Source organism: Heterocephalus glaber, unplaced genomic scaffold, assembly GCF_053883595.1.
Source record: "Heterocephalus glaber isolate CG9 unplaced genomic scaffold, H.glaber_assembly_v1.0 deba00001472, whole genome shotgun sequence".
In the NCBI taxonomy this organism is placed as follows: Eukaryota; Metazoa; Chordata; class Mammalia; order Rodentia; family Bathyergidae; genus Heterocephalus; species Heterocephalus glaber.
The window spans coordinates 99440275-99459905 of NW_028258315.1; the positions used below are offsets into that span (position 1 = coordinate 99440275).

General features: G+C 45.1%; 1 protein-coding gene across 42 annotated transcripts in view; it reads right to left on the minus strand.

Annotated features, from left to right (window-relative positions):
• Magi1 (membrane associated guanylate kinase, WW and PDZ domain containing 1) overlaps positions 1–19631 on the minus strand; it is a 353668-nt gene that overhangs the window by 140482 nt on the left and 193555 nt on the right. The gene's annotated exons all lie outside the window — the stretch shown is intronic.

Genomic DNA, 19631 nt, shown 5'->3' on the forward strand with positions numbered 1-19631 from the left:
TACACGGGCCAGGGATTTAGCTCAGTGGCACTGCGCCTGCCTCACAAGTGCAAGGTCCCGAGTTCGATCTCTGGTACCAAAATAAATAAAGAAACTAAATAAAATTCTTGTACACAACAATCTACCAATAAAGTATATATCATCTTAGTGTGCATGACACTCCTTATGACCATTTAACAAACTGTGGTCGAACTAATACGGAATGCCCATTTATCTCAAGGAGAGAACTCTCTGTCAAAAATGAGATGTTTAATCAGACCATACATTTGCCTACCGCACCATGGTGCCCAGGACAGGGGTGGTATATACCATGCAATGTGGGCAATCGTGATAACATGGGTAAGGTCAAGGGGAAAAAGGAGGGAGTGGTGGGAGGGAAGAGAAATCAAGGGAAGCTGAGAAGGCCAGGTGAGTAGTGGTGTCCTGTTAGAACCAGCTCTGTCCTGGGGCCAAGAGTGAAGAGAGGCTGTTCTCCCAGCGGCTGCTGCTCCTCATACTCACAGTGTATGTCCTGCCCCATGGAATGGTAGATGCTGCACAAAAGCAAAAGAATTTTAAGGGGAAGCTTGACCTTAAACAATTCTGTTTGGCTTGCAGGCTTGAAAACTGACCTTTATATTCAAATGCACAAGTATTCTAAGAAAGACTTCTTCCCTCAGTGCTGGAAGGAAGTAGAACTAAGCAGTTAAAAGGGGGTTAAGATGTCCCTTCCATAATTATGTATCACTCAAGGTAACATGCGTGAACTCTTCTAGAATATTAATTCTGGGAGATCACACCACAGAAGAGTCTATGAGGTCCTCGTGTGCCACCCACAGAAATTCAAATGAAGATCATGGAAAACAGACCTCAAGTCACTATGGTATCTGTTAGACAGCAAATGTCCAGTGAAACTCTGAGAAAGGAAAAGGGATGAGAAAAAGGATAGAAAGGGAAGACGGGAAGGAAAGAGGAGAAGAGAGGGAATAAAGCAAAGTTACCTTTGGTCTTTGGGCAAGTTTGGTTATTTCACAGCAATCTTTAACAACTAAAATTTTAATCTATATTCTTAAAATGCAAAGGTTGGTACACAATATTAATACATAATACCACCCAGTGGAAAGATCTGATGTGCTCTTTTTGGAAACAATGGACATGCTCAAAGGTTCCATGAGAAGGGGAAGAAAAAGTGCCACAAGCGGAAGTCATCATTTTTAATCAGCAGCTCAAAAAACCGTTACAAGGGTTCTAAAAGACAATGAATAGAAAGTTTCTCTTACATAGGGCTCAGCACTTCGCAGGACATAATCAAAGTGTTCCTCTCTTTCTATCACCCACTTTTGCCTGTACAAAGTGACAGGCATGTAGGGTGGGGTGTTTCTCACATTCCCAAAGCAGAGGATCCCTTTCTACAGCTGGCCACGCCAGCATCAAATGGGACCAGGTGAAACTGAGGATGCGGGACACAGAGCAAGCGGAGCACAGCCCAGAAACTGTCAACACAGCCTACTCGGCTTCCCTAAGGATTCAGGAAACTGTGGACAGCCTTGAAGGGCGCAGACCTGACAAAACACCAGACCACGGTGGGGGCCATGCAGGATTCCTCGTGGACTCTCACCTTCTAACTCTCTCTCAGCTCCACTGGGCTCAAGGGGCAGGTTGGCTTTGGCCACAACTCTAAAGATCTAATAGGAAGACTGGCACAGTGCCCAGCCCAGCCCAATAATAATCTGTAAGTGGGGTCCCTCAGCTCACTCACGCCACAGGTCTTGGCAGTCCAGCCTCACATCCGACTTCTAAAGATAATTACATTAAGATAAAGGTCCACATGTGTGACATGTTAGAAATCACTCTGCTCTCTCCTGAGCTCCACTTCCCTTGGTCATCACTTTAAACACCTACTTGGAGCTACAACCCTAGACTCGAATTTACAGTTTCATTTCCCAGTAATGTGTGGCGTCATCCAGCTCACCGGAAGGCCCCTAGACTCTGCCATGGCACTGCCCCTCCTCTGTCGATAACCTTCCCCCGAGAATCCCAAACCATTTCTGCCAATACACAGGAGCAGGGCAGAACACCTCTTCCACTTCTGCGTCACTCCACACCTCCTCCTAACCCTATCAATGCTCATCAGGGCTTCTTCTTTCCCTTCTTTCCTCCTTTAAAGTACTGATGAGCAAGAATAATATTTGACCTACTGGGATAATCTGCAGAGAAACAAATGACTGATCTTTGGAATGCTTTTTAAACCTGTAGAACTGCTGGGTGTGGCAGCACCTATCTATGATCCCAGCGCTTGGGAGGCTGGGGCAGGAGAACTGCTATAAGTTCATGACCAGCCGGGTACATAATAAGTAAGTTCATGACCAGCCTGGACTACATACTGAGACCTTGTCTCAAAAGACAAGACAAGACAAAACAAACAAACAAAAAGCAAAACCCGAACAATAACAGACAACTATAGAACTAAGATAAGGATACCCAAAGATTTCATTCTCACTGAAGAGTCAAGTATGATCTGAGAAATGTACATATTCGTTTAGAATATTGAGTTTTGAAGTCCACTAATGTAGCTTTGAAAAAGGTAAAACAAAATGACATCATTACTTTCCGCGTGCACTACTGTCTGGAATAGGCACCGAATCATCACTGAAGATGAACAGAACATGGCATTTCAACTACAGCTACCGAAAGCCTCTGAGGTTGTAAAAATTCATGCAAAGCCAGAAGAACAAAACGATCAGTTGTCACCGACACAGTAGAGGAATGTGTCTATTTCCTAACACCCGCAGCTTCAGTGGTGGAACCCACTTACTCTTATATAACTGTTTATTGATCACCTACTGTTTTCAGTCTCCAAGCCTCACATTAGAGACAAACGGTACCCTGCCTGCATCACAGACTTTCCTAGGGGCCTCAGTGCCTTCACCAAAGCACAAGTGGAGGCAGAGCACAGCTCAGGGTATGTGTAGAAAAAGACTTCATGGTCTTTGGCAAAACAGAGAATCTTTTGCTACATAATCACAATCTCCATTTCCATCATAATTTGTATTACCTAATTAATTAGCTCTATGAGTAATATTTATTGTGCTTTTACATTCTTTAATGGCAGAGTGAGACCTAGGACTGTTTCATTTCCTTTCCTCTGTCCTCCTTGATGTTCAATTCACTGTGAAGGTGCTGTTGACATCTTTGCCATTTTTTTGCCCAAATGACTGCTCAAATTAAGGTAACTCAGGAATTTATTGCCTGCAAAGCAAACAGGACATCGCTGAAATGGCTACTTCTTGCGTGTATTTCATCTGAAATTTAACAAAGTCAGGGAGATGCGTCCCACGAGCATACCTCTAGCAAAAGCTGCAGCTCTCACTAGCAGCGTACGCTACGTGGTAATTACGCTACCAAGCTGTTTGGAAAGCTTCATCTGCATGCAAATTAGTTCATAGGTGCTCCAGTTTCTGTTATGACATATTAAAACAAGAATTGGATAACGAACTGTCCTCTTTATGGAAATGCAGTTCAATTACTCTAATAACACACGGTACCTGCCTGCAACTGCTCACAGACTGAAAAGCCCAGTTCTCTCCTCACACCCAGACCACTGCACTTGAGCCCCTCTCACCCTTTACAAATCCAAGAACAACCAAGAGGACAGTTTCAAGGCTACCTTTAGCAGACCAGACTCTTTTAAGGCTGTGAGGGGCTCGTTTCTTCAGCTGACAGTAGGGGTAATCACATGATTAACATCCCCACAACCTTCTAAAGGTTAAAAATTAAACGGTCATCAGACCCACAGCTGTTAGCTCCTGGCTTTGCCACCAATCACTAACATTAAGCCCTGGGGCCTTCAAAAGCCACCAGCAGGCAGTAGTAAGAAAAAAAGAGCATCAAGTCCTTAATTCAAAATCTATATGACATAACCAAGGCCAAAACTGCAGGCTTTAAGATATTTAGAATGGCCACTGTATTTCAGGAAGGCTAAGGTTCCACACATCAGCTTCCTCCTTTGGTGACTGTCAGATTTCTCTGACAGCCGGAAGCACTGCGTTCAGGCTGAAACTGCAGTGGAAAAGCCAGTCCTTTGTTCGGACCAACGCCTTTTAGGAAGCACAGCCCTAGCCTGAGTCTGGGCATGTGTCTCCTCTGCTCCACACAGCAGGCTACCACAGGGACGCTCAGCCCATCGCGCAGCTCAGGCCCTCAGTACTACCGGAAAGGCAATTATGTTTCGGTCAGATTATAAGTACCGACTGGCACTTTCACAAAAAGAGAGCTGGGTTGATCTGTATGTGAAATAATATTCTTTGTACAGACTACACTTTTGATCAGCTAAATGAATACAAAGATTTTAAGTTAACTAAAAACCGCTTATTTATCCTCCTTGCTGTTGCAATCATTTACGTGAAGAAGAAAACTGAAATGCCTCCAAAAGGGTGGTCTAAACCTCAGACCTTGTAAAGCCAACATAAGACCTTTTCTTTTCTTTTATCCATGTCAAATGATAGAAATTCATCAAATACAGCAAAAATCATGTCACAAAACAGAGCTCAGGGGATGTGGTGCAGCCCCATGGAGTAACAGCCAGTGAGCCCTGTGCTCACAGGGACTGCTGCAGGATGCCTCACAGAAACACTCACATCTCAACGTCTGCATCTGTAACCCAAAGAGAACACCAGCCACCACAAAGGCCGCTGCAATAATTCAAATCTGACAATCCAGTTAAGCTCTTTGCATGGTTCCTGGCAGAAAGCAAATGCTCAGCAAATATCAGCCCTCATTTTTCCTTTTTTCCCATGTAAAACTTCAATTACTTTGCTATTCAGGATATTGCCATTAATGATGTCTAAATGGGATGTGTTGTTTTCTAGAAATAAAAAAGAATCCTTGGAATTTCCATTCCCAGCTTATAAGAACAAGGCTTTGAGTAGATGCTGCCTCGATTTATTTAGGGTAAAATAAACACAACACAAAAATCCCTATGTGGGACCAGGGATTTAGCTCAGTGGTGCCGCCACCTGCCTCGAAAGCACAAAGTCCTGAGTTCATTCTCCAGTACAAAAAAAAAAAAAATCCCTGTGTGAACTGCTCAAGTGCACAGTTGAGCTGCATTTAGTACATGAGCAATGCTGCCCAACTACCGCCTGGCCTGAGCATTCACCACCACAAGGAGAAACTCCAAACCATCAGGCACTCGTTCTCTGCGTCCTCCTCCCGCCAGCTCTGGCAGCTGCTGTGGATTTACCTTACCTGGGTATACATGGAATCATGCCATATGCAGCCTTTCACCTGGCTTTTCCCATTCAGCACGTTCTCAAGGCCCACCCGTGATGTAGCATGCATTCCTTTTCATGGCTGAGCAGTATTCCATTACAGATGTGCCACTTGGGGTACCCGCTTACTGGGTGATGGACATGCAGGCCATTTCCTTTCACCCTCTGGCTCCCGTGAACAGCGCACTGCTATGAACAGTCGGTCACGTGTGAGTCTTTACTTAAACGCCTGTTTTCAATTCTTTTGAGTATAAGGCCCTCAGCATCAAATAGGGCTTACATACGTATCTAAACATACACACATGTACATATAATGCAGATACATAACATGCAAAGTATATACATGCGTATACCGTAAAGAGGCATGTAGTAGACACACAGAGACGACTGACAGGCAGCACACTAGACACACCCAGCTCACATCTCAGTAGCAAGTGCTGGGTGTGCAGCCCTCAGCCTTCCTTTCCATCTTCTCCACCCTCCCCTGGGAGCTGACTCTGAGCCTCCCTCAGCTTCACGTCTGTGAGCGTGTAGTGGCGGCCTCTGCCCTCTACACTTCTGCACACGATGTGGAGCCCGGCTTAGCGCAAGTGCACAGGAAGTGCTAAGTAAAGCATGAGTGGGCATGAATGAAGTGGTGCCTCACACGTGGCACAGATAGGCTGAGCAGCTGAACAAGATTAACTCCACAAGCACACACTATATAAAGTCAAAAGCAGGGCCGGGGGCGCAGCTCAGTGGTGCTGCCCTGATTTCAGCCCCCAGTAAAACACAGAAGAGGTCACTGTGCGGTGTTCACAGTGTCACTTTGAATGCCGCCTTCTGGGTCACCTTCAGCAATGTTACCCATGCCGCTGAATGAGGCAAATGCTAGGGGTGACCTTGACCTTGTATTAGACAACTCTTCCAGAATGGTACACAGCACAGTGCTTACAAATACAAGTGTGAAGACAGACAGCCAGTGTTGTAATACACCGGCCATGTCACAGTTTGTAGCTCCCATAAGCCTCTACTTGCCTCAGAAAAACAAGGGTGATAATCCGCACGCCTTCAAACTGTTAGGAGCACTGAATGATGCATTTCATGTGAAGTGCTTAACAAGGCACCTGGTACACAGGCAGTGCAATTAATGGTAACTTTTATCACTAATTAAGTTAGAACATTAACTAAACCTCTCTTCTGATGTTCAATTCTCCCAGGAAACACAAACTCTGGTAAAATTAACACCAAGTGCTCTAATTTAGACTCATGGCTTATATTAGTATAGTGAAGAACCTCAAACATATCTAGAATTTATCTAGCATTGTTTTCTGAGCCACATTTGCTTATTGTCTTCCTACATGAAATCTCCACTTAGATCTCCAAGACATATCTCAGACTCACTATAATGAAGGATTATAATGTCGTCACGGGGAAAGCTGGGTGAAGGATGCGTAGGAACTCTCTCCACTGTGTTTGTAAGTTTACAGGAGTCTTAAACTATTTCAAAATTAAAGCTTATAAAATTTATTCATAATAGCTATTACAAATACTAATTTATACTAACAATATTTATTTATATAATAATAAAATCTGCATGGCCCAAGGTGAACTACTGCAGATTTGCTCTCCGGTCCAACTTCCCTGTTCATACCACTCCAACCACGGGCCAGGTGAGGCCCTTAGTCCCCCACGTGATCGTGCCCTGGCTTTGCTCTCTGGGTCATGGTCTCTCTTCTTTCAATAATCTCCACAATGGCCTTGAGCATGTCAGAGCTTCAGCATCTGCTGTTTGCAGCAGATTCTTCCTTGATGTCCAACACCATTCTGCAACCCTTGCTTAGCAACAGCACTCCCAATTTCCAGGGCCACATGTAAGAGAAGAGAGACCACATCTCCAGCTCACCTTGCAGCTACACAAAACCAAAGGACCATGTTCTGGCCAATGGGATCTAGCAGAAGTAGGATGTATACCTTTCACAAAAAGACCTTCAATTAAACAGAGAAGGCACATTGCTCTCTAGCTCTTCCTCAGTCAGGTGGGTGGCAGTGCAAATATTCCCACAAGAGGCAGCTCCTAAAAACCTCTGTCAAAACATACTTGGAGCATTTGAATAAAGAATTATCCCTGTGGTTAAGATTGCTGATTGGTCTAATTCTACTTAAGGCAGATGCCTTGAAAATTAAACCTGCAAAGTTCTGTGAAACCATCTCAAATATTCCATCCACCCAATCCCCACCTCTCTATGACATTCTAAGATAACCTGTGAAGGTTTGCACTGTAAATTCTACACTCAGAGTGCTTTATGAAAAGGATGATCACCACCTGCAAAGTCTTGCTTTCTGCAGCCAGCCACATGCCTCAGGACGACTGGTGGCAGGACTGCAAGCTTTAGAGAGTGAAAACTACTCAGAGCACGAGCCAGAGCTGCCCAGCTTCGCCCAGCTTAGGGGTCCTGGGCTCTGACCTCAGAAACCCTGGGAGACCATAAATGTTTGCTGCTGCTAGCATGATCACTAGTAGTACTATTTCCAGATTATGTTATGGTATGGAATACAATTTAAAAGTGCAATTTTAATTCACTTTAAGTATTGCAGAGTTAGAAGGCACTGTTGGATTAAGAATGTGGAATTTGGAAAAAGAAAGACCATACTTAGAAACTGGCCTGAGCCATGTGACTTGGCCAGGTGAGCCTCAGTTCCCTTAGAAGGTAAGATGACAAATAAACAAGACCAAGCAATGAGCTCATAGTGCCTGGCACACTGAAAGGCACGAAGCACTCCATAAACGCTCATTGTTCTGCTGGTAAGAACATCAGGGACAGCAAGGGTAAGCCCAGATTTGAACCGTCTCACTGTCCCCAAAGCCCAATCTCATTTCACTACTTCTTGTTCAATTTTTTCATTCCTCCTCAATTTAGGGCATCTACAGGAGGCTTCAGCTCAAGTTTTTAAGATGTGGAGGCTGTAAGGCCTCCAGGGGGTGAGTGTGTTCAACCCCATCACCATGGCAGGTAATTTGTGCAACAGAAAGGACAGAATTGAATGGAGGGAAGAGCCAACTCTGTGTGTGGGACCAGGCACCATATGGCCCGCAATTAGGGAAGAAGACTGCCAAAGGCAAAAATAGCCCTGGCAAAATCAAATGCGGCTGGCAGGAGAAGGCAGCACAGGCCAGCTCCTCCTGGTGTTATCCTTGTTCCCCGAGGGACTCGACTGCCACTTCTTCCCATGCATTTGAACAGGATCTGAAAGATGAAAAGGAATCCTGACCATAGTGGATATTTCTAATACCATTAAAATAAAGTTTCCCTCTTCCTAAAAGCCAGCCACGTGAATAGCTTTTTGAAGGGAAGATTTGCTCGAGAAATCATTGGTACCTCTGCAAAAGCTTACAGACTTATAGACTTATAACTTAGACCTCATTCTCCTTTCTGTGAAAGGAGGCAGGTCAGCTCCAGAGATGCCCTACCTTCCAGCCCTGCAAGAAGCTTTTACTTCGGTAAGCTGGAAGCCAGAGAGTAACAGGGAGAGAGGAAAACTGCACAGACTCAGCCCCCGCCCAGGCCCCAGGACAGAAGCACAAGAACAGGGAACCAACCGGACAGCTTTTTCCACTTGTGCAGGTGTGGCTCTGCCTAGCAAAACAACCGCTTTATCATCTCTCCAATCTGCAGAGACATCCAGCCTTCATTTCCCTCTTCCAATGGAACAAAACTATCAATGACACTCAAATGCCATCATTCATTCAGCAGGAAAGCTATTTTATGGATTTGACTATGAGATGATTCAAAGAAAAAAACTTGAAGCCTATATTTGGCAAAATGAAAATTAATATTTCTTAAAATAGAGATCAGTTAGGTAATAGCTTGTCTTAATTATGACACCTCAATATTTTTTCTTGACAGCTTATAGTCAAAATCACCCCTGATTGCTGCTGCTTTGGTTAAACAGCAGCTGAGGAATCTGGCTTAGATTCAAAGAACCATGTTGGATTTTTAAAAAAACATAGTAAGTGGTAGAATCACACCACTTGCAGAGATGCTCACACTTTGAGCGGCTCATGGGACCTGAAATCAAGCAGAGAAGACTGCTCATGCCTTCACTCCAGTTCAGGTCTGAGACCTTTGCTGCCTGGCGGAAAGGCTGCTGGCAGGGACTGTACTACTTCTACGCTTTTCTCTGACCTTTAGGTCAGAACCAATGGTTGAGGTGTGTGTTATATGCATATACACTATGTATTCATGCTATAATATACATTATCATTCCTGTTCTAATCCTTTCAGCTCTAGGGAGCTATAAGATCTTTATCTACATAGGAGGCCTCAGGAAGTCTTTATGGATAGTACATATACGAAGCCTCTCCTTATGCAGTGCTCTGCTAACTTTGACAGGTGCATAAAAGTCTGGACAGTTTTGAACCCTATGTTTGTTTTTTCATACATACATACATATGAGATACAACAGGAAACAACAATAAAGTAAAACAATTATAGCAATAAGCTGTGATAAAAGCTGTATGGATGCGGTCTCTCTCAAAAGCTTTTCATACTGTAGATCTTGGCAGTCTTGGGATGTGAGCTTTTTCTTTCCTGGGTAGTTAAGAACATTCATCCTTTCTCTCCCTGCTTCTACTAGGCAGGTCCAACTTACCACCATAACTACCTATGCCCCAGGGCCATTCAGTAAAACGACAGCTCCGTTAACACAGGCAGCACCAGACCACAATGGTCAGCTAAACAGGCAAGTCAGCTGCAAAGGGTCCCACTGGGAGCTAGCACTACAGTGTGGATGCGCTGGCCCCAGGGGACATTCACAACCCAGTATGGGACAAAGCAGGGCAGTGCGAGATTTCACCACCCTACTCAGAAAGGCACGCATTTAAACGTATAGATTGTTTATTGTTGGAATTTGCCATTTAATACTTTCTGAACACAGTTGACTATGGATAATAGAAGAGTGTGAGTGTGTATGTGTGTACAGGTGTGTATGGCATTTACCTGAAAATACTGCTGGAGCCTTTCTTGTGAGTCTACAAAAAACACGAATGAGCCTTCTGCCTGTCTCCTTTTTAACAGTCACTAACAAAACAGGAATGAAAAAGGACCCCGCTGTCTTTCCAAATCTAGGACCTGGTACTACTAGGCAAGTGCTCTACAACCCAGCTACACCTGTAGCCCTCTTTTACTTTTATTTTGAGAAAGGATTCACTAAATTGCCCAGACTAGCCTTAAACTCAAGATCCTCCTATTTCAGCCTCTGGAGTAACTGGGATTACAGGTGTGTGCCACAGTGTCCAGCAAGCCAATCCTTTTAAAAGTGCAGGGCGCAATTTATATTGGAAAGAAGCTATTTCATTCTAATCTATCCCCCATGGCCTATCTGCCACCAGCTCCCAGCTCCCAGCAAGCCTGTAGCCCTGCCCTAGCTCATCGGTGTAGCCATACAGCCCAGATTCACCTGACTGGATTAAGCACCAGGGTTTCGGTTGTAACCACTGAGGAAAAGCTGCAATGAACTGCTAAGCTGCAAGGTGGGAGTCTAAAAGTTTCAGGGACAATACATTTGCACCAGAGATGAGACTGAGAATGATATCACCTCAACACAGGGCAGAGAAGAGACAGGGCAGATTCCTAACAAGTATTAGGCACCTAGATCAAGCCAAGCCTGAAGGCAGTCAGTCCACTTTGGGACTTTTTCATTAGGTAAGCAAATACATTCTCTTTTCAATTCTGAGTCAGTTTAAAATAAGATTCTGGTTATGGCAAAAGAAAGAGCTTTAAGTGAAACCTGGGTACTACTGAGGATGGCACAGGACTGGAATGCTCAGGTCCTTTATAATATATCCCAACGTACCATCTCTGGCCTCATCTGCCACCACTGCAAGCATTTAAATTCTAGGTGCATCCCACTACACTTTGTCCATGAGTAGACCACACACATATGCCACCATGACTTCGTTCATGCTATTACCTCTCTCCACGAGTTCTTTCCTGCTCTCTCTGCCCAGCAAACTCCTATTGATACTAAAGAAGGCATTTTTTTTCTGTAGAAGCCATACTTAAGACTAACAAGCAGGAACACTGTGTTCCCTTTGAGTTTTCCCCGTGGTTTATGACATCTTATGACTTGTGCCACCTAAGCTCACTGTTTTATATTCACATGTCTCTCTTCAAAGTGTAACCTGTTCACCTTTGTCTTCTCATAGCTTAATGTTCAACAAGTGAGAAAGAGAGGTGGCAGGTGTGGAGAGGAGGAATGGACTCTGAGCGAGAGGCTCTAGAAGCTTTCATTTTGTAAAACTCTTCCAATCCCTCTGATTCCACAGAAGAATGAACAGAGGAGTGAGTGAGTCAGGAAACCATCCTGCGAAGGCACCATGGATTCAGGGTTCCATGCTCTCCCACCCCACTGCAGTCACAGTGCACATCAGGACAGATCAGAAAGCTAAAGATCTTCTAGATGCAAACACAATTGTTTCCTTCTCTGCTCCTTTTCTAACCACGGGTTGGAGAGCAAGAATCACACCAGGAGGACCACCACCCAGATTGGGGCACCATCAGGCCTCAAGCCTTCCAAATTCCCAACAGCCATCAAGACCCACTCACAGGGACTCTGAAGTTGGGCTACAAGGCATATGCCAGCCTTCAGAGCCAAGACAGAACTCCTTGCTGGTCACTTTTCTTTCTTCCTCATCCAAAACCACTTTTCTTTCATGTTAAGCACTTTCTGAAAGACACCTATATCCAGAAATCAATTCTCTATAGATAGCATCCTTCCACATTAGGCTGGGTTTAATAGTAATATTAACAAAGCTCCAAAAAATTAGGCAAAGAAAATATGAGTTATCCAAAGAAACATGTAGTTGAGCTCAAAAATTAACCATGGCCCCAATGTGGGTCTCTTCCACTGCTAAGCTCTACTACATGCCATGACCTGGACTAACCATCTAGAGCAGTGATGGCGAACCTTTTAGAGACGAGTGCCCACAACCCACAACCCACTTATTTATCGCAAAGCGCCAACACTGCAATTGAACCTGAATACTGCCGTTTTAGTTCAGAAAAAAGAACTCATACATCAACATCTTTTATCTTAAAAAAAATTGCAATATGCCCCCAAGAAGTCCTGTTTCAGGGTTCGTGGCCCCGGTAATTCACGTATTTTTCCTTAGAACTTAACTAATAATTGTTTGAGAAAACCCTCCCAATTTTGCAGAAACTTTGAAAAATCCTCCACAACTGTTTCTTTGGCGGGAGGTTTGCAAGTAGCCAATCCGGGAGCGTTACTCAGCTCTCCTGGCTGCTGATTGGCTGCTGCCCTGTAACCCATCTCCGCAGACGCCCCAGCATTCGCGCCTCCTAACAGGCTGCTGTACGGCGTGTAGCTCTCTCCGGTGCTCTCGGTTTTGCTCTTAAAGCCCTAAGATCCCTAAGATGCCGCCAAATGCCCTGCACCTTCTAAGGCTTTATTAATACAGTATCGGGCGACATGGCATAGTTAGGGTTTAAACTATAAAAACAGGCATTTTTCTGACCACCTCTGATATTCGTGGTTTTTCACAATTCGCAGGTGCTTGCTCTATGAATGCACCTTCTGTGGATTTCGGGGGTCCACTGTAACCCTCGTGCCATGGGTTCCCCACCACTGGTCTGGAGTGAGATTCACAGCCAGGCTGGACACGTGGAAAGGCAGTGGCCGCAGCTGGATCAGCCGCTTTCTCTCCATCTGATTCTCAATTCTCCCTCTCCCTTCTCTCCCCTCTATCTTTCTTTTCTGATACTGAGGACTGAACCTAGGACCTTAGCACTGGAGCCACATCCTCAGTCCATGTTATACTTCTGTTTTCAGACAGAGCCTTGCTAAGCTGCCCAGGCTGGGCTCCAACTTGTGGCTCCCTGCCTGTGGCTCTCGGCACACTATGGTTACAGGCAAGGGCCACCAAGCCCAGGTAGTGCTGGCATTTTTCCTTTATGAAACAAGACATACATACCAACTACCATCAAATAAAAAATGATATTCCCCAAAATAATAAGGGGCCATCTGAAGTGGACAGCCCACCTTCCAGGGAAAATGAACCTCAAGAAAAAGAAGCCTGTGTCCTTTTAATCCGTGTCCACACTAGTGACTCTGAGCCAAAGCATATGTGCCTAATAACAGGGCTGGGGAGCGCACATGTTCCATAATTCACTGCAGCACAATCCAGTTCAGACACAAAGAAGCTGAGATCTTCCCACAGCAGCCGACTGTGCAGCTAGTTACCACATAAAGAGTGCGCCCAGCCTAGACCGAGGTCCTGGACACGAAGCAGTCTGCCATGGGTATGAACAGTCGACATGGCAGCGGGTCCCATTACCCTTTCCCGTGGGCTCTCAGCCTCAGCAGCCCGGGCAGAGAGGTGCTCTCCTCCTCCTCCTCCTCCTCCTCATGCTGGAGTCTGGGGAGGTTTAAGCAGAGTCTGAGTTTGCCCATTGGCTCTGCCACTTGGGTAGCTTCTCCCATTGCCTACACACTCACTCATGTTGGAAAGGCATCACTCCTCCTCCACAAAGAGTGCACATTACTCAGATGGGCTCAAAGCAAAAGTCAGAAACCACGTAAAGGGACAGCTCGTACTCAGACACTCAGCAATATCTACATGCAAGGAATATTCCAGGTCAACCGTCACAAGGAACCAGAAAGAAAATTTAGATTTGCTCCTATCTAAAATAACAACAAATGTCTTTATGCTCTGCCCTCTTCTGCTTTACTACTTGTGCACTGCAGCTTGTATTACTCCTTGGCATCCTGCATATCCTTGGGTCTATTTTCATGCTCCACAGTGTAAGCTTGGTTAAGCTCACTGCTACACTCCAGTGCCTACAACAGTGCCCAGCAAGCACAGGCCCTCAAGAAACATATACAGGGTGGGAGAGCAAATGCAGTGTATAATGTAAGGGTTAGACATGTTTATATTTGTTTTGGGGAGAGGGTAGTATTTCCTTAAAGGACTTCTGATACCGTTAGTTGTTTTATGTCTGAAGCAGTATTCTCACTGATTCAACAAATGTTTACTTGACAGGGCTTTTCACAAAGCTGCCTGGCAGGCACTAGGACAGAGACAATGTCTGCTCAGGTCTGCCCTTCCAGAGGCTTCCTTCCTACAGGAGTACAAGGGTGTGGCCTTAATGCGCAATCCTTCTTGGTTCCCCGGCAGCTGTCCCTGCACACCGGGCTGCAGATGCAGGCAGGCAGTGAAAAGTAACCGCCCAGCCGTGAGGAGGAGGAGCAGCAGCTGCGTGAGGAGCAGGACTGGTCGGTCCCCACAGTGCAGTGCAAAGCCCCAGAGTCGCAGCTTGGGCTCAGTCTCCGGATGTCACACGCTGCAAACAACCAGTAACTGCTGCATGTGTAGACTTTTCTAGTGAGATCTATGCAAAAGAAATGATATCTTGACACTGATCACTGTGGACAGAGTGATTAATGAACACCTATCTGGTCTCAAATAAGATACCATTCAATAATTTAAAATGTTGGACAAAGACTGGAATAGATGAGGAAGTATTCATAACATGGTAAACAAAAACAGCAGGACTGAAAACTATATAGGGGCTGGGTGGCGGCTCATGCCTAGAATCCCATCACTTCAGAGGCTAATGTAGGAGGACCTCTGTGAGTTCAAGGCCAGCCTGGGCTACATAGTGAGTTCAAGGCCAGGCTGAACTGCACAGGAAGACCCTGTCTCAAAAAAAAAAACAAAATACCCCCCCAAAATCAAAAATAAAAAGTATACAGAGAGGACACTATTATGTTGTAGGATGGGTTGTAAAAGCTTGTGTAGGTACAGATCAGTGATGGCCAACCTTTTAGAAACCAGTGCCCAAACAGCAACCCAAAACCCTCTTAGTTATCGCAAAGTGCCAACACTGCAACTAAATCTGAATACTGAATACTATCACTTTTGACAAATCCATAAAGAAAAGAAGTTGATATGTATTCCAAAATAACAGTAACTTAAAAGAAATTTAGTAATTGGAAAAAGCAGGCAATAAGGAAGTGGCATAATGTCCACAACTTAAGTTCAGTGGTTGCAATGAAAACAGCAAAACACAAAGAGAAAGAAAATTTAAAAATGGCTTAATATTTACACTTGGGACAACTATGATATTGAAATACAACATTTAAAAAATACGTACACATAGAACTCCATCTTTCCTATAATGTCATGGACCATTGCACATTGTAGACCTTGCCTAATGGGTTTAATTTCACGAGGTCAGAACTTTGAAAGTACGCGTAAGATGTGTGTCAAAAAGGACAAAGCACCCGTCTTGAAGCAAAAATTGTTTTCTTTGAGACTGGCCTTTACGGTGATGAAATTATAAACTCTTAAGTGGCTCATACTCCAGCCATGTATCCAGTCTGAAATATCCAAGGCACTCCTGAGAAGGACCACGCTCTGCTTAAGGAGCAGAGGTCAGGAAATGGCTCTGAAGCACAACAGTAGGGTTTCCCTCCTGAGCATCCACAGACAATGTGAGGTAACATGTATTATACAGGGATTCTATGCAGTAGACATCATTGGGTGCCCCTCAAAATTCTTATTATCCTCTCAAAGGGCTATAGGTACTTTACCAAGGCAGGGAAATGGAACAGTGTGTAGCAAAAGGGACACAAATTCCACACTTGGACAAGCCAGGATTTTTAAACGCATATTTTAATTAGTACATGTAGACAATGGGGTATGGTACAAAAGAAAACAAAAGCTAGGTCTGCTCACTTTCCCCCACTTCAATTTCCATCCCTCCAGTCCTATCCCAAAGACTACTAATGTTTTCTATATGCACACACACTCACATACACACACTCAGTTAAAGACACACACACTAGGTTGCAGGTGTAGCTCAGTGGTCAGTGGTAGAGCTCCTGCCTAGCATACACAAGGCCCTGGGTTCAATCCCTGGCACTGGAAAAAAAAAAAAAAGGAAAAACATAAGCAGCAACTAACTATATTCATTTTTCAATACCTTGCTTTGCCTCAGTCATTTATTGAGCAACCACTGAGTAGCAAGCATTGCTCTAGGAACCCCTAAAAGGTTATCAGAACACACAAAATTTTTGCCACGGAGACGGTATCTCAGTGGTCCATTCTGGGTCCACATATAAATAACTCATTGTTTCAATAGCTGCATATTCACTCCACTGTAAACACAGATGGTCCCCAACTCAAGACGGTTTCATTTGCAATTTTTCAACCTTACAATGGTGCAAAAGGGACATGCATTCAGTACAAGTTGTTCTTATCATTTTTCCCGAGGCTAGCAGTATGTAGTAAGACACTGGGTCCCCTTAAAAGGGTGGTGGCAGCAAACTACAGCTCCTAGTCCATCACACAATCGCAAGGGAGAAAAGGAACGTTCCATAGTGTTCTGCGTTGCTAAGGGAAGATCTCTGGCAGGTTAGGTGCAGCAATGCGTGTGTGTGTGTGTGTGTGTGTGTGTGTGTGTGTGTGTGTGTGTATCTCACAGGGGGTGCTGACGATCAAAGCCAGAGCCTTGCACATATAAAGTATACATTCTATCTCTAGGTTTTTCTCAACCTCAAATGCATTTCTGATATACTTCCAACTCACAATGGGTTTATTTAGATATAACACCCACCGTAAATCCAGGAGCATCTCTACATGCTACAATTTAACCAGTCCCTTATTAATGAGCATTTGGTTTGTTTTCCACTTAACAGATTCTTTTTCTTAAGTATGGATCTTATAGCATCTTCTTCTTTTTAAAATATTTTGGCTAAACCCTGAACAGATGTTTAAAACATGTTATTCTACATCAACATTGTCATTCAAAAAATATTTCACTGGATGACTTATTTTTGCACTTACTAACATCCATAAAACCACATCAGAGAAGATATTCACTCTGGAAGTGCTTAACTAAGACTCCAGTTGATATATGTAACAGTTTAGCAGACTATGTTGCAGTTTTTAAGAGTATCATAGGAAAATAAATAATATCGTCAATTCATTTTTTTACTTTGCAACTGTGTTATGGTAATTCTTCCACCTGATTTTTCAAAGTAGTTTTAAAATTGACCTTAAAGTTTCTCTATCTTAAAAGTTCAGTGATTGTTTTATTAAAAGAAGCAGAGTCCTTACTAAAGACAGAATTCACTCAGTTCTCATAATTTCCAGTGTAGATGTTCCAGGCTCTGCACGTTTGCCAACTTACATCTGTATGCACATACATATGCATGTTCATACATAGAAGCAAGTTTTTGTAGAATGTCTATGAGAAACTGTAGCTGAAAGAGTCATACTGAACCATCACTACACTAATCCATGCTACAAAATAAAAACACACCAAACACAGGAGCCTGTACTGATTTATAAACAATAACCCTATCTGCATACTAAGTGTGCCAGGTCCTATGCTGCTGTAAGCTCATCTTCTATGAGAGCAACCACTTTAAAGATGTGAATACTGAGGCTTACGAATGCTTAGGTACTCCACCATGGTCATTCAATCCCCATGTCACAGAGCTGAATGGCAACACAGCCGCAGCTCTTAAATCCGTCATACTGTGCTACTCCTGACTCAAAAATGCCTCTAATAATACCTGCTTATAAATAATTTGCTACTCATTTCATGTCTATCACAACATAGCCTATCATGTAGGATTTATACAGGATACCTTGTGAATCCTATAAATGACCCAAGGTTCAATCCACATATATCTAACTCTACACTTGGTGTCCAAAGCCATAGAGAAGTTTATCCTGCCCACTTTCTCAAAACGGTAGGGGTTAGAGCATGGGCTGTGGGGTGATGCTGCCTGGATTTAAATCCCAGCACAATCGCGGCTGCTGTAGACGCTAGACTGATCCCACTGCACTTCTCTTCACCGGCTGAGTGGGCTTGACCTTCCTGTTGGCTACCTGTAGTAAAGAGAACGATACAGGTAAAAACTGAAAAGAGTGTGTGTCCTGAACTTGGGCACTCCATAACAAAATCGCAATCACACAAGGGGAAGATTTCAGGGCAGCGCCTGGAGTTCAAGCACCACGTGCCGGGGAGGCCAACTACAAAGCTTCGCTGCCAGGCGAACTGAGGACCACTTTCAGCCGAGTTCTTGAGGGACTCCAAAGCGCCGGGCCGAGAACCTCCGAGCCTAGGCAGGAGCCGGAGCAGGCACTGTGCCGCCTCTGCGGTGTGCGCTGCTCCCGCGCACGCATCTGCTCCTGCAGACGGGTGTGCGGCCGAGAGGCACGTTTCCTGCGCGGGCAAGGCCGCCGGCACCGTCAGTGGGCCGCCCTTCCACACCAGGTCCGGGACTCCCCGGGCTTGGGCCAGGAGAGCCACGCGGCGAGGGCAGCCGCCACTCCAGGCCTGCCCGTCTGCTCCAGCGGAGCCCAGCGTTACACACAGCGTTCTTGTTGGTGCTCAGAAGTGAGGCTCGCCAGGGCGGCACGGGCCTGTCCAGTGAGGGGACGCGGGGCCGGGCAGTGGAGACGAATCCCGGTTCCCAGCCCCGGCCTGGGCCAGCCCCGCAGGGCCCGCGGCAGACCGGGCAGACCACGGCCACCGCCCGCCCGGGCCAGGCTCCCTGCGCTTCCCTCCACCTCCTCTCGGGGTGGGGACACCCGTGACCCTCGCCCGTGCGTCCATGACTTGGAAATGGGCAGATGGACGCGGAGATGCCAACATGGGTTTGCTCTGAAATAAGGCAGGGACACCGCTGAGCTTCCAGTCATTTTTCTCAGTAATAATTACTAAGTGGCACCTGCCATTTTACTGATCAGCACAAGCCAGATTTCTTTGCCGGCAGACTGTTTTGCTGTGACTGTGGGCAGTTACTTAACCTGTCTGAGCCACACCTTTCTGATCTTTAAATGCGAGTGTTCACCCATTTCGAGGTTTGCACGGGAGTGAGTGAAAGGCATCAGGTTTGAGGAGGCCCAGGTCAGACCAAGTTCAAAGTCCTGCCTCTCGGTCTCCCAGTTTTGTGAGCTTTTAATGCCAGGAGGATACCAAACTCCCTTCCGAATTTGGTAAGTTATTTCACCATTCGTGGCGAGAATGAAACCTGAAAAACAAGCAAACAAACAAACAACAAACAAAACACCCAAACCCTGGAGTCCCTAGGCCAAGAAAACAAACTGCAGAAAGACGCTTTGACTCTGTTCCATGGCGAGCTCTTCCTTTGGTTCACGCAGTGCAGCTGCAGTCCCAGGAGGATTGTGGCAGCAGTGCAGGGCACGAAGCATAGTCTAGGCTGGAATTGGCCTCGTGTGCTCGCATCCTCACACAGGAGCAGGTCACCTCCTTCTCAGGAACGGAGCCAAAAAGCAGTAATGGACAGACTTCGCATACTGCACAAGCACGTTTTCTCCATGTGAATTAGAGAAGCAGAGGACAA